The sequence below is a fragment of the Cavia porcellus genome, unplaced genomic scaffold (assembly GCF_034190915.1).
Source record: "Cavia porcellus strain 051 isolate PalLab524CR breed Dunkin Hartley unplaced genomic scaffold, mCavPor4.1 scaffold_1, whole genome shotgun sequence".
In the NCBI taxonomy this organism is placed as follows: Eukaryota; Metazoa; Chordata; class Mammalia; order Rodentia; family Caviidae; genus Cavia; species Cavia porcellus.
In genome coordinates this window covers 142,876,249-142,890,625 of record NW_026947484.1, presented here as the reverse complement: position 1 = coordinate 142,890,625, position 14,377 = coordinate 142,876,249, and the positions used below count along the sequence as shown (strand labels likewise).

At 45.0% G+C, this 14,377-nt stretch overlaps 2 non-coding genes across 2 annotated transcripts; one reads left to right on the top strand and one right to left on the bottom strand.

Annotated features, from left to right (window-relative positions):
- The first annotated feature begins 8,699 nt into the window (after positions 1-8,699).
- On the top strand, positions 8,700-8,773 carry Trnan-guu (transfer RNA asparagine (anticodon GUU)). Its single transcript has one exon. It is a non-coding gene; the product is annotated as a tRNA-Asn (tRNA).
- Positions 8,774-11,659: 2,886 nt separating this feature from the next.
- On the bottom strand, positions 11,660-11,731 carry Trnaq-cug (transfer RNA glutamine (anticodon CUG)). The gene has a single exon. It is a non-coding gene; the product is annotated as a tRNA-Gln (tRNA).
- Positions 11,732-14,377: the final 2,646 nt, after the last annotated feature.

The window sequence follows — 14,377 nt, the reverse complement described above, 5'->3', positions numbered from 1 at the left end:
GATGGCCCTCTCCCTCCTTCCCTAAGCCTGGCAACCCGGTGGGGACTCTGGTTCGGGATCCCCACCTGGTATCCCCAAGCTGTGGAGGTTCCTACCCTGTCTGGGGCTGAGGAGTCTGAGGCCCCCCGCAGAGGCCAGGTACTCCTGGAAGTTTCTCCTTTGCCTCATTGTCTTTGTGGCTGCAGCCACACCCAACCAGCCAACTCCTGACCTCAGCTGAACAGAGGCCAGGTTGCTCCGCGGGGCAGGCGGTGGGGTCCGGGAAGGGTTGAGACCCCAGAACGCAGGCATCCGCGGGGCTGTCAGACTTCCAGGGCTGCACGGCTCAGGCCCCGGGCGAGGCCCGGACGCGGGCTCCGAGGCAGGCAGGAGGCAAAGCCTCCCGAAGGCAGAAGGCAGAAGGCGGATGGGGAAAGCCGTTCTGTCACCCTTCTAGCTTGTGGATCCCTCCCTCAGCGCACAGGTTTCCACCGAGAGAAACAAGGCTGGGCTTCTGGCTCCAAGGCTAGGAGCCTGTTTTGCAAAAGGCAGGCCAGGCGCGGGGGCTGTACTTGGCACCCTATGAGCAAGATCAGGGTGTTCCTCCATGTCTCTGTGGTGTAATGGGTCAGCACATTCCGCTGTTAACAGAAAGGTTGGTGGTTTGAGCCCACCCAGGGGCAAGAGGGGCAGATGAGGGGGCCTAAGCCTGCCTAAATTTGACATTTTTAAACTCAAAGTGCCTTTGCCTTCTCCCTGATAACAGCTCACCCAAACTCAGCCATCTACTGTCCTACCTTGCCAGCCACAGAAAAGAAGAGTCTTCCAAATCGGTAGGTATTATAGGCCGAAATCAGATGGCAAGCAGGTAGCTTGGCTCACCTTGACTTGGCTCAACTTGCCAGCTAGGAGAAGCTTTAAACGCTGACTGGTTTGCTTATTAAAAGTTCCAGTAAAGCTGACTTCCAAAGAGCTTAGGGAGCTCATCTGTGCTCTTGATGCACTCTGGTAAATAATCAAGTCACCAATAAGGGAACCGTCCTATCTTCCAAATTAGTTTTACTGTGATTATCTCTAATGAAAGTGGGAGTAACTTTAGAGGAAAACTTTACATTTCAATTGAAAACTATGGCGTGTGTGTGTGTGTGTGTGTGTGTGTGTGTGTGTGTATGTGCGTGCGCGTGCTCCTGTGTGTGTTTCAGATATTAGTTTTTTACAGTCCTTGCAATTTTGGTATCTACAACCTGCCTGTTTTACATCAGAAGTGCAGTTCCAGCAGGATGTAAAAAGTTAAGAGGAGAACCTTTGAACCTAACGTGAGGGCTACTTAAGGGTGGCCCTAGATTCCAGATGTCATGCCAGAGCAATCCACATGTAACCAAGAAAACACTCTTCAAACCCAAATCAAGTCTTCTAAGACTCACTCCCTCTCACCTCTCAGAGTGAGTTGTATGTTCCTTCCAGCTGTTTAGACTCTTTCTTTTGTTAATTTTGGTTGGTTTGGTTTGTGGGACCCTTGGCCAAAAAGCATACTCCAGTCTTTGCTATTTTCCTCTCAGTGATCAGCACTGGTTCTCCCTGGTGTACCATGTTCTCTCAAAGGGTTTAAACACGTATCCTCTGTCTCCCGAGCCACTAGAGTGTGCCTGCTCTTCTGTGTGCCTATGGACCTGGGAAGAAAGATTTAGGAGGATTGAGGAAGAGGAGGAGGAAGACCAAGAGGAGTTAGAGTCCAGGTTACTTCATGACTTCAAATCTAGCCAGGAATGCAGAGTAGTTACTGTCTCAAGGCAAAGCAAAGCAAAGCAAAGCAAAAAACAAAAGACAAAACAACACAACAGTATGCTATTGTGTTGGTCTTACTGTGATTGGTCTGTGATTAGAGCAACAAAGAACAAGATCCACAACACAAGGAACGTGTCTGCAATGAGGCTGCCGTGGTGATTTATGTGATCCTCACTGAGACAAAGCCAAACCAGCCAGGACATTCATGGCGAGCAGGACTTGTACTCTGATTTGGTCAATCTCATAAATAAGAGGAGAGCAGAAAGGAATAATTGTTTCAACAAAAATTTTTGGGCTGAGAAGTCCCAGAGCTTTGAATTCCTTCAGGAAAAAAAGTCAGCATCAGCACTGAAACAACCAGAGATGTTACCAAGCAAAAAACCACCCATCTCTAACCATCCACCTTCCACTCTAACCAATCAAATTTATTTCCTGTTTTGCTTCCCAGGAACACATTAGAAAGCACATGCAGTGTCTGAGCTGCTTAGAGTCAGGCTGATTTATGAATCACTGAATGCTCAAGATCTCTTTTTAAACTTTTAGTGTGCTCATGTTTATCTTTAACAGTCTAAAGTTACCTGGAGATGGGTGTAACTATCTGGTGTGGCAGTGTTTTATATACACAAAAACTGTACCTTTCTAAGAGAATTTGGACAGGCACATGCTGTGCTGTGGCAAGCTCTTCTTGGAAAGCAAGACACAAGTACTTTTCTTTCTCTGGTGCTCGGAACTGAACACAGGGAAATTGCACTGACCTAAAGCCCATCCCTTTCTAAAAATCTGAACTATTTATTTGTTTATAGGCAGAGTCTTCCTAAGTCACTAAATTGCTCAGGCTGGGCTGGAAATTGCCCTTCTGCCTTAACTTTGCAAGGAAAATGCTGGGATTGTCAGTGTGTGTCATCACACCCAGCTGTACTTTTGTTGTTGTTGTTTTTGAGACAGGGTTTTGCTCTGCAGTTCAGGCTGGCCTTGAGCTCATTTTGTAGCCCAGGCTGATCTCGAACTCAGAACAATCCTGCTGGCTCAGCCTCCGGAATGCTGGGATTACAGGCATGTACCACCACACTCAGCTTTGTACTTTTCTTTTCTGAATGTGTAAGTTTTAGTTATAATAGATTCACGTTGGAATGGAGGCATGTTGGTCAACTGTCAGAAAACCATGTATCTCAGTGTTGGAGCCATGACTCTTGGCTGCATCAGCATGGAGTGGATTTTAGTCATAGCACTGTTTTGTGACCAGCTCGAGTGTTTTATGTAAATATTAAACAAGGTTGCTTACTTTTTTACTTTAATTCAACAAACATATTCATGATCAGAAGCACTCTATTACAGATTGTGTCTGGATGTCTCCCCAAAATCTCATGCAGGCAGGCTCATAGTTTGTTATTAATTCAGGGTCCAGTGCTGAGATTATGGGGTGAATGCCACATCTGCCCTAGATACAATATAAAGGACAGAAAAAGTGTTTCTTGGCTCCTCCTTTTTAAATTTTTTCTCTCGCTGCTTTTGCTGTCTTCTGGCCACCATGAACTATTTCTCTGCCATGCCACCCTGCCTTGGAGCCAGCTGAGTATGAATTGTAAGCTCCACAAACTGTGAGCTAAATAAACCTTTCCTTCCTTAACTTTGGGTGTTAGGTATTTTGTCTCAGCAAGGAGAGAAAAAAGTAACTGAAACCCACTCCAACATGATAAAACCGATGGAGACAGAAGAACATAAGCTTGGTGGGACCTCAAAACAAGATGATATTAAATCATCACTAGCTATTATAATGTCTTGTTTTCTTCAAAATAGCTGTTTACACCATCACAGACCATAAAATCAAACAATCCAGAACAAAACCATTCCAACTAATAAATGAAAACATTGTAAGGCTTTAAAGCAATACAATGAGGAACCATGATTACCACATACTTTTGTGTATTCTTACCATTTCTTCCACTAGGGAAACTATTCAGTATGTATACATGTGAGTTTGATTTATTTAGCTTATCAGTATAGTCTCAGGGTGCATCCATTTATTTATAAATATCTCAATGTGATCATTCTTTATAGCCGAGTAGTACTCCATTGTATAAAAATACCACAACTTTTTTTTTTATCCATTCCTCAGTTGATGGACACTTAGGTTGTTTCCAGATCTGGCTGTTACAGATTGTGCTGCTATAAACTTGGTGCACATATATCACTGTGGTATGATGTTTTCAGTTCTTCTGGGAATATGCCTAGAAATGGAATAGCTTGAACAAATGGGAATTCCAATCCCAGCTTTTTGAGAAATCTCCAGACTAATCTCCACAATGGTTGCACCAGTCTACATTCCCGCCAACAGTGCAGGATAGTTCCTTTTTCCACACACCCTCTCCAGCAACAAAAATGAATAACCTAAAATTAATTCGAGTCAATGAATAAGCAGGAAATACCACAAATGACATTTAAAAATCTTCACGGATATCATGACAGAGAACTTTCCTGGTAAAGAAAATAATTTGACATCCAGATAAATGAGGCATATAGGTCTCCAATCATATGAACATCTCAATAAATTCAGAAAAAGCTTTTGACAAAGTGAAGCACTCATTCGTTGTAAAAAAAAAATGCCCTACAAAAACCTAGATACATATTTTTCTCAGTCTGATAAAACCCATCTATGATAAACCAACAGCCAATACTATACTAAATGGACAAAAACAGAAAACTTTCACTCTAAAATCAGGAAAAAGACAACAATGTCCACTATCTCCACTCTTATTCGACATAGTCCTGGAAACTTTAGCTAGAGCAATTAGATAACAGAAAGAAACAAATGGAATAAAGATAGTAAAAGAGGAACTTAAGCTATCATTATTTGCTGATGACATAATGCTCTATTTTGAAGACCCCCAAAATTCCACCAAAAGACTTCTAGATTTCATAAGCAAATTCAGTAACCTAGCTGGTTCCAAAGTCAACACTCAAAAATCAGTAGCCTTTCGGTACACAAACTCACTGAGAGAGAAATCAGGGAAGCAATACCTTTACAGTAGCATCCAAAAAATGCAATAGCTAAGAATTAATCTAATAAAAGATGTAAAAGACCTCTACATTTAAAACTATAGTATTCTGAAAAGGGAGATTGAAGAAGATATTAGAAAATGGATCAATACCCTGTACTCTTGGGAAGGAAGAACTAATATAAGGAAAATGGCCATACTTCCAAAACTGTTATACACACCCATTGCAGTCCCAATCAAAACTCCACTAGCTTATATCACAGAATTAGAGAAAAGAATTCTGAAGTGCATCTGGAACCAGAAGAGACCCAGCATAGCAAAGGTAATCCTGGGCAACAAAGACAAACCAGCAGGCATCATAACCCCTGACTTGAAACTATACTATAAAGCTACTGCAATAACAGCAGTGTGGTACTAGAAAGAAAAGACCCGAAGATCAATGATTCAGATTAGAAGATGCAGAAACAACTCCAGGCACGGTAAGCTACCTTCTCTTTGACAAAGGTGCCAAACACATTCACTGGAAGGAAGACAGTTTCTTTAATAAGTGGTGCTGGAAAAACTGGCTCACAACATGCCAAAGATTAAAACAGGATCCAAATCTTTCAATATGTAGTAAGCTAAAAGCAGAATGCATCAAAGATCATAATACTGAAACAGAAACATTAAATCTGCTGGAAGACAGAGTAGGTAAATCTCTTGAAGACACTGGTGTAGGCAAAGACTTTAGGAGCCAAACCTAGATTATCTGCACAAGAACTATCACAAAGAATCAACAGTGACCTACTGAAAAGCTGGTGTGCAGCAAGAGAAACCACCACCAGAGTGAAGAGGCAGCCTGCAACATGGGAGAAAATGTTTGGAAGCTCTTCCTCCAATGAAGGATTACTACCAAGAACATATAAAGAACTTAGAAAAATCAATCACCCCATATTTAATAACCTGATCCAAAAATGAGCATCTGAGATGAATATACACTGCTCAGATGAAGAAATACAAACGGCAAGTAAATACGTGAAAGGATGTTCAACATCACTGGTCATTTGAGAGATGCAAATTAAAACAACAGTAAGATTCTATCCCAGAAACAATGGCTACTATGAAGAATTCAAACAATAACAAATAGTGGAGGGCTGTGGGGGAAAAGGATTCCTTCTCCGCTGTTGGCTGGAATGCAGACCGGTGCAAAAACTGTGGGAATCAGTGTGAAGATTTCTCAAGAACTAGGTCTAGAAAGGAAGCTGTTCACAGGAACAGAATTATGAATGAAAATTGTACTGCACAGTGTATTGACATACATATTGTCAATATTTTCAATTTACAGATGAGCTCACGGGTAGGTTCTATGCAGCCGAGAAGAGTAAATTTAGGCAAGGACACAGAGGTAGAAGCCACATTGCTATTCTTCCAACCCAGGCTTCTGTCTGCATTTGACTCATATAATCAGATCCTTCGATGGAGGATTCAAGAGGCCTAAGTAGGCCCCATCAATTATATTTGTCTAGCTGTGTGTTTCTCACGTGCAGTTCTGTCTTTCTCTTTGCACAAAAATTGTTCTGTGCTCTTCTAACCTGGGCTGTCCCACTTCAACAGCATCACACGCTTCCAGACAGGTACCTACTCCCCACCCAAGCCTCGCACCTGGTCTCCTCTCATCTGCCAGCTCCCTCTGCAGTTATAGCTCCTCTGCCAGCAAGGATGTAGTGACTGCTTTATACTCTGCACACCCTGAGAAAACCCAGACATTCATATCTCAGGGGCATGCTTGTCAGGCTGCTGTGGTCATGCAAGGAAACATTTATAGACTAGCAAATTTATATTTAAATTTTATAGCAAAGTTAAAAATCAATTAGTGGCCTGTGGCTATGCTCCTGTTGCTTGTCACGTAGTTAGCCGGATAAAATCAGTCAGCCTTGACAATCTGTGTCCAGCTGTTGCTCCCTGATAATGGGCTGGCTCAACTTGACTATGTCCACTTGCAAGATTGTGTTCTTCCTTACTTAGGAAAATATATGTTGTTTCCAACCTGTTTCAAGGACTTCATGTTTTGGACAGAATGGCCCAGTTGAGGACATATTTGACTCTGCTTGCTCCAGTCAGATCCCTCTCCTCCTTTCCAGGAATCTACTTAGAACTAGCTTGCATGACAACACATGACTTCATTCATGCAACAAGTGATGTAATCTCCTGCCATCAGCCTTGTACTTCCTGCTTGCAAACTGTATTTAACCTGAACTCTAAGCTGACTCGTGGCTGGTGATTTGGAACTGGTTCCCACCAGCCCTCTAGCATAGTAAAGGTTGTCTTCTAACTGCTTGGTGCAAAGAGACTTCCATTTGGTTTGAGATCAGTTTTTCAGCAACAGTCTCACTGCCTTCAGGGAAACATCTCAAGGACAAACACAACCAGGCTCCAGTCCAGTTTTCCCCATCTGGGCTCCCTAGTTTCCCAACTGCTCCCCATTTCAGAGGTGCAAAAAGAGAAGACCCTGGGCACATGAAGGGACCTCTTCAGGTGATTCAACTGGTATATGACAGAGTTAGAATGCGCAGCCCCTGGTGTCTGAGTCGGTGTGACAGGGCCTGCATTTACCAAGACTTGCAAACTCTCAAACACTAAGCAGGGGCACAACATGGGTTTCGGTGGGTTGTGGAGTCTCTGAGAGGTGAAGAACAAAATGTCTAACCATTGTGTGATAGGCAGACTGAAAGGTAGACTCCATAAATTAAAGATGTATGCCACAAAAAGGAAGGCAGTCCCTGAAATAACCACAGAGGTAAAGTGAATACAGGGAGAAACTGGGCCGATAAAAACCCCCGTGATCACTCTGACACCAGCAATGGGGCTTCCCACAGGACTGCCACAAGCAGCCAACTGCGCATGCACCAGAGGAAGGACTGCATTACCTGATGGCACAAAATAACGGAATCCACATAATTCTAGAAAAACACGCGGTTGCTTAGCTACAAACAACTGTACAGAAAAATAATGGAAGCAAGGCTTTTGCCAAAAAGAATAAAGAAGGTACTGAGGATGATTCTGTCCTTCCAAGGTTTTCAGGTTCCCAGATGCCTTCTCTTCTTTCTGTCTGCAGGAAAGTTTATCCTTGGGAAGGTCCTCCCATTTGTTGCTGGCTTGCTCCCCACTTTGCCACAGTAGAGAAACAGCTCATCCAATTTTGTTTTAAATGAGATTAATGCGTTTAATTCTGGTACATTGGGAGCACAGGTAACCTTTTGAAACTTTTCATCCCTTCTTAGTCGCCCCAAAAGCAGTTCTTCCTGGGTGAAGGGCTTTGGAGTCAGAAGCCCTAGTAGCTTCACCCCCTGCCACCACCTGCTCCTTCCCCTGCCTCCCCTGTCACAGGTGGCTCAGCCCCCCAAGGCTGCGAACTCAAACCCAGGGAGGCTGTATAAGCAGAACTTCCCCTTCCGCAAGAGACCCATTTCCACGCTGAGGGCTCTTCACCCCAGGGATGGCGATGGGATTCTTTGTTCGAGGTCCTACTGAGCGCCCCGCGAGTGGACTCCAGACCCTGTCCCGCGAACCCGGGGTCCAGAAGTGCTCAGGGCCCAACCAGGGAGCCCCGGCGGGAGAAGGCTGCTGCGGGGCGGTCGGTGGGAAGGAAAGAAGAGGATGGGAGGAGAGGGGGCGCTGGCTCCCCAGGGCCCGGGCAGCGCCCAGAACCGCAGGAACAGCCCCAATCCCAGCCGGGTCTCTCAGCGCCGGCTCCTATGGAGCCACCGTGCTGCTCCTCCCACCTCGCAGTCCCAGGAGCGCCGGTTTGCAGCGCTGCTGGTCACAGCCCTGCTCTCTCCCGCGGCACCAGGCTTTGGAAGTCGCTGAAGAGAAGGCAGACCCAGGGGACTCCTGGTGCGGGTTCGGGGTTGGAGACCTGAGTTTTCAGCTTCTTTGCAGGTGACAGAGCACGAAGATCATGTCTCTGTGGCGCAATGGGTTAGCGCGTTCGGCTGTTAACCGAAAGGTTGGTGGTTCGAGCCCACCCAGGGACGGTACAGGATCCTTTTGCAAGGAAGGTACTTGTGCCTTATTAAGTACAGAGGAGCCACGTTGGCTCCCTCCCAGGTTCAACTCACCTCCCTTCTGAAAAGCCCCACATGGCCTGATGATCTACTAGAGCAATCAGAAACCTAGACTTTTCAGAAACAAGAGACCTAAGACTCTCCTTTCCTTTTGGTCCCCTCAAGTCCTTGTTCTCTCCCCTTTACAGAAGTGGACACCTGTGGGCAGTCCTGGAACACTCAGTTTTCCCATGAGCGGTCTGAGGCCAGCACTGCTTCCTTATTTCCAGGGAGCTATCTGGACTCACTGGTTGCTCTCTGGATCACATTGCCACCTGCGAAATCATCCTAAACACCGTCTCCATTTTTGAGAAACAGCAGTTCTTCCCTAATATTGTAGAGAAAGTTAGGAGACAGGTAGGGAAAGTTAAAGGGCCACAGCGAGGTTTCTAGCCAATAAAGTCTTAAACTGCTGCAAGAAAGAAAGAGACAGAGAGAGTAGCTGAAAGAAACAGGGAGAGCTCCTAAGGCTGGCCTGGCTCATTACATGACAAGACACAACCCCTCCATCTTTGATTAAGCACAGGAGAAACAGAGTGGGGAGGAGGGGACACTACCATAAAGACCCACTCAGTACCTAAATACAGACCAACACCTACGCACTCACACACCCATGTACATATAAGTATACACACAGTTTATTATTCTCACCATATTAATACATTAAAGTGCACACATATTCTGTCTACTAACTTGGCCTTGAAGATAACTCTGCCATAAATTGCAAGCATCTAAACCTGATAAAGAGACCAAGGAAGTGCTTATCCAAAAACGTACCAGTAGGCCCTGAAAGGGCCAAGGGCCAAATCAGGTGTCTCAGAGCCCAAAGTGGCCAATCAAGGTATCATAGCTCTCCAAGGGGAAGAGTCCCTTTCTCCCATATTCCCCCAGTGCCAGATGTGGACTCTGTATCTACGTTCTCAAAGAAGTGATTTTGTTTCCCCATTTCTCTGTTCTTTCCAATAAATTTAGTTTGTTTCTGAACCTGTATTTCCTAATTCTTTATACATGTAGGGGTTTTTTGTTTGTTTGTTTGTTTGTTTGTTTTAACAGACTCTAGATAAAACTGTACCCTCTGAAGGGGAGACCTAACAGTACAAGGTTTATCTCATGAACCCTCTCTGAAAATGTTTCTAAGTCTTATGATCCCAAATAGTGCTGTGCTCAGAGTTCTTTTGCACATATCTGTTCACTCCTGCACATATTTCTGCAGTTTAGGTGGAGAAGTGGAGGTGCAATTTAGGGAATGTGTTTTCATTCCTAATACAAATTTCTGAAAGTCATACGTGTTTAAAGCTGACTTGGAAATATGACTTGTTCCCTGGCCCCTCTTACATTTCTTCTCCCTAGGCAGAGCCACTTTCAACCATACAACATATTACATGGTCTATTTCCTTGTTTTTCAATCCCAGATTTTAGAGACCAGCGTGAAAATAAAAGAGGGTGTGTGTTTCCCATCTGCCCTTCTCTCCCTGGGAGCCAGCAAGGTGCCCCCCTTGGCTTCCAAGAGCTGGCAGACCAAGCCTCCCACCCCAGCCCTCTGAGCCAAAGGAAACTGCAAGACAAATGTGCCAGGCAAGCACTTTGCAGTGTTCAAAAAATGCTGGTGTGGAGCAGAAGCATGCAGTTTAGGAACCTACAGAGGAAGGAGCTGGGGTCTCTGGAACCCACAGAGTGTGAGTGCGTACCTGGGAAGCTGGCGCTCCCCACCTCCCACTGCTGCTTTCTCCTTTCTCCCCATTTTCTAAGGTCACCTCCTTTCTCAGCTGTTTTTCCTCATGTATCCATTTCTTATCCTTTTTTTCTGTGTCTCTGACTTCTCAGGCTACAAATGTTTTCTGACATCTAGAACATAAAAACCTCAGTGATGCTTCCTGTTGGAGATTGTACCAGGATCCTCAGCTCCTCCCCAGCATGTGAGCCCAGTGCTGCCCAAGTAACCTGATCCAGGGAGCTGGTTCCCAAGCTACTCAAAGGTGGCCAGCATTGTCCTCAGAGCCAGTAATTGGAAATGAAATCCAAATCAGAAGAGCCAGCGAGTGAACATGCAGAATACAATAATCCACTTGGATAAAATACTGTACCTCCAGCTCAGGTCTCCAACCTCGGAGCACAGAGACTGGGTCATCAAGGGCCCAGCTCTTGTCAATGCAATTTCTCTCATTTGTACTTTCCTTACCTTAAGACAATTGGTGCACTTGCCAGGTGAACCAGGTGAGAGACATTGTGGGGCATGAGACTTGTGAGGACATTTTTGTGCATTGCACAGCTTCACTCCAAGGCCCGAGGGTCACCTGGTCACAGGGTGGTGCTGGCCAAATGGCTGGGTCCCTGGGCAGTGGGGGGGGGGGGACCTCTGATATCAGCAAGCCTGGGCTTAGTTTGGGAGGACTGAAATCTGTCATCCAATGTGATGACCCCCACATGCCTTACAGACAGTGACTCACTGAGAACCCCAGTTCCATAGAGGAACCCCGAGGAGCAGGCCAAGGCTGAGAAGCTGAAATGCCCTGGAGCAGAAGGGTTGCTGAGACTCAAAGCGATCACCACCCTGTGCAGCTTCTGTTCCTGGACAGAAACTTTTCTCTCCTCCACATCAAGACGTGGGAGCAGAAATGAAGACTCACTTTTTGAAAAGGGGAAGAAAACAAAAATGTGTTCTTATTAACACCATGCTTTCACTCTCTAGAACCACAGCTCCTCAGAGCCCGCCTCCCACAATGACACCCATGTGACATGTCGCTGAAGGCCCACAGCTCAGTCTCAGGTTAGCAGTGAAAAAAAATTGCTCACTTGCTGGGGTCTGAATAAACACAAAAGTTCCACTGAGATTTGAACTCAGATCACTAGATTCAGAGTCCAGAGTGCTCACCATTACACCATGGAGCCAAGCAAAGGAATTGCTTCAGACATGAACCTACAAAACTACACATTAGCATTCAGCCTGTTGACTACCTCAGCCGAGGCATTTCATTCTTACTACAAAATCTAAAGGCGCATAAATGTGGGATAAGGAAAGGGCCTTCCAGCCTCCCTCCGAAAACATATATTCTGCCCCAGTTTAGCACTTGCCTGTCGGCACTCCAACCTTCTCCACATAAAAGTCACATTTCTGTGTTCTTGGCCTTCACACTTTTCCCAGTCCCAGCCTGGTGACTGTCAGGGCAGGGCTGGGACACGTGTGCCCAGTTTCTTTTATTGTGTATACGGTATTCATGTGCAAAAACACTCCACCACACCATAGATTTATAAGCGTAACAGAAAAAAATCCATATTACATCTCTGAAGTATCACCTGAGCACATCCAGGAAAGCTCTTCAAGTGACCTTGCACTGCTAAACATCATCCTAGGCAAGTGCACATTGAATGAAAGCGCTCATGTGAGTCAGTGATTTATAAATCAGGCCTACTAGAAGCAGAGGAGCACTCTGCAGGGAGGGCAACAGAGAAAACAGTCTAAAATGTTCATAGGAAGTAAAACAAGGAAATTGTGTTTGACTGGGGAGAACCTGGGTACCTGGAGATTAGCTGGTGCTTTTGATTAAGAAAGGCTCTACTTTTGTTTCACTTTTCTAGTTGGCTTTTGTAGGAACCCCAAAGCTCTGGGCTTTTTCCCTGTAGCAGCATTTAAATGCAAAGCTTTTGTCTAAACAAGTCTTCTTTTGCCCCAGCTCTTATACAAAAGAGATGGACCAAAATTAGGGCATAAGCCCCTCTTGCTGTCAGCATCATGGTTGGTTTGTCTTTGTCACAACGAAGTATGAAGTATGAGTAAGTCACCACATCAGGCGCAGGGAAGACATTCTCTTTGTTGATTGTCTTGGATTTTCATTGCTCTACAGACCACCAGGTACACTGTTCATGGCCTGGGAGACAGTGGGTGCACATCTTAGACCACTGAGAGGATACAGCCCAGATCCAGTGTGACCAGCAGGAGGAAAATACCAAAGGATGAGACAATGCTTCTTAGACAAGGGACCCACAAACCAAACCATCCAAAATCAACAAAGGAAAAAGAAAGAACACGAAATGGGTTCTCTGAAGCCACAGGAGAGTCAGCAGAAAGACCTCTAGATTTGAGCTTGAAGTGTACCTGCTTGGTTTCATATGCAAATGTTAACGCATCTCAGTTGAATCTCTGGGTGACCCCAGCAAGAGGCCCAAAGTTGTCCTCTAACTTTACATCAGATTTCCAGCTCTAGCTTCTTAGGGTTTGGAAGCAGGACAGATTTTCAATAAAAACATTTCAAGATCTGTGAAAAAAGACTAGCATCTGATATATACAGGAAAGGCCCACTTTTCCAATGAAATCCTTTTTTTCCTCTAACGTTGTCCCTGTGTTCACTAGAGATGATCACAGTAACACAATTAGTTTTGTCAAACAGGACTGGGTCCATTGTACTCTCTCTGATTATTTACAGAAGTGCAGTAAGAGCACAGAGGGAGTGCTGAGGCTCTTTTGAAGTCAGCTTTGTTGGAATTTTAATAAGGAATCAATCTCAAATTAGACCTTTCAAAGCCTCTCCTTGCTAGGAAGCCAGACAAGGACTTACCATCTGTCATGGTTCACATCTCACTGTGCCCCAAGAGCCTCATGTGCTCCAGGGTGAGGCTTTTGGCAGCTGACTGGGTCTTGGGGGTTTAAAGGAGACTTGGTGTTAGGAGGCAGGGCTGGAGCAGGAGAGGTGGGGCACAGAAAGTGTGATGGGGAAGGGTTTAACTCCCTTCCTGGTGCTCTCTGAATTCTCACTGGAACATGGGTGTTTAGAGGAGACTTGGTGTTAGGAGGCAGGGCTGGAGCCGGAGAGGTGGGGCACAGAAAGTGTGATGGGGAAGGGTTTAACTCCCTTCCTGGTGCTCTCTGAATTCTCTGCATCCTGGAATAATGATGTGAGTGAGCAGCTTACATTACACAGCTTTTTACTGTATCCCTTCCACTGGGGCCACTGACCACACAAGGACTGAATCTTCTAAAATAAGCCAGAGTGAATCTTTCCTGCTTTAAATTGCAAATTGCATGTATTTGGTCCCAGCAATAAGGAAGGTGATTGAGACACCATCCACATCTGCCCACAATACCTGTAGGTTTTGGTAAACTCCTGCCATCTCAAGATCTTCAGGAGGGGTCTTTGTGCTCCTGGGCCTTCTTCACATAAAGCTGGGGAACTCCTCAAGAGGGGTATCAGGACTTTTTTTTTTTTTTTTTTGCCAAAGAGCTTATATGCCTCCATAAACTAAACCTACATTCACTCAAATCATCCATTGCTATTGATGTGATAAGTGCTTCCAACTGAGACACTCCAGGAAAATCTAGGCAAGGGAATCAGTTTTATAATCCTATCCTGTTTCAATGGGATGAGATTCCTGATGTATGTATAGCAATGACATTATTACCATGGAAACAAAGTCACAAACAGTTTTCATATTCTGGAACCATGGATGGATATAAAGCAAGCAGAGAGGGTTTAGATAAAGATAAAGAGAAATACTTTCATTTCTTCACACAAGCATGGCATCAGTGGGCTCAATATTGAT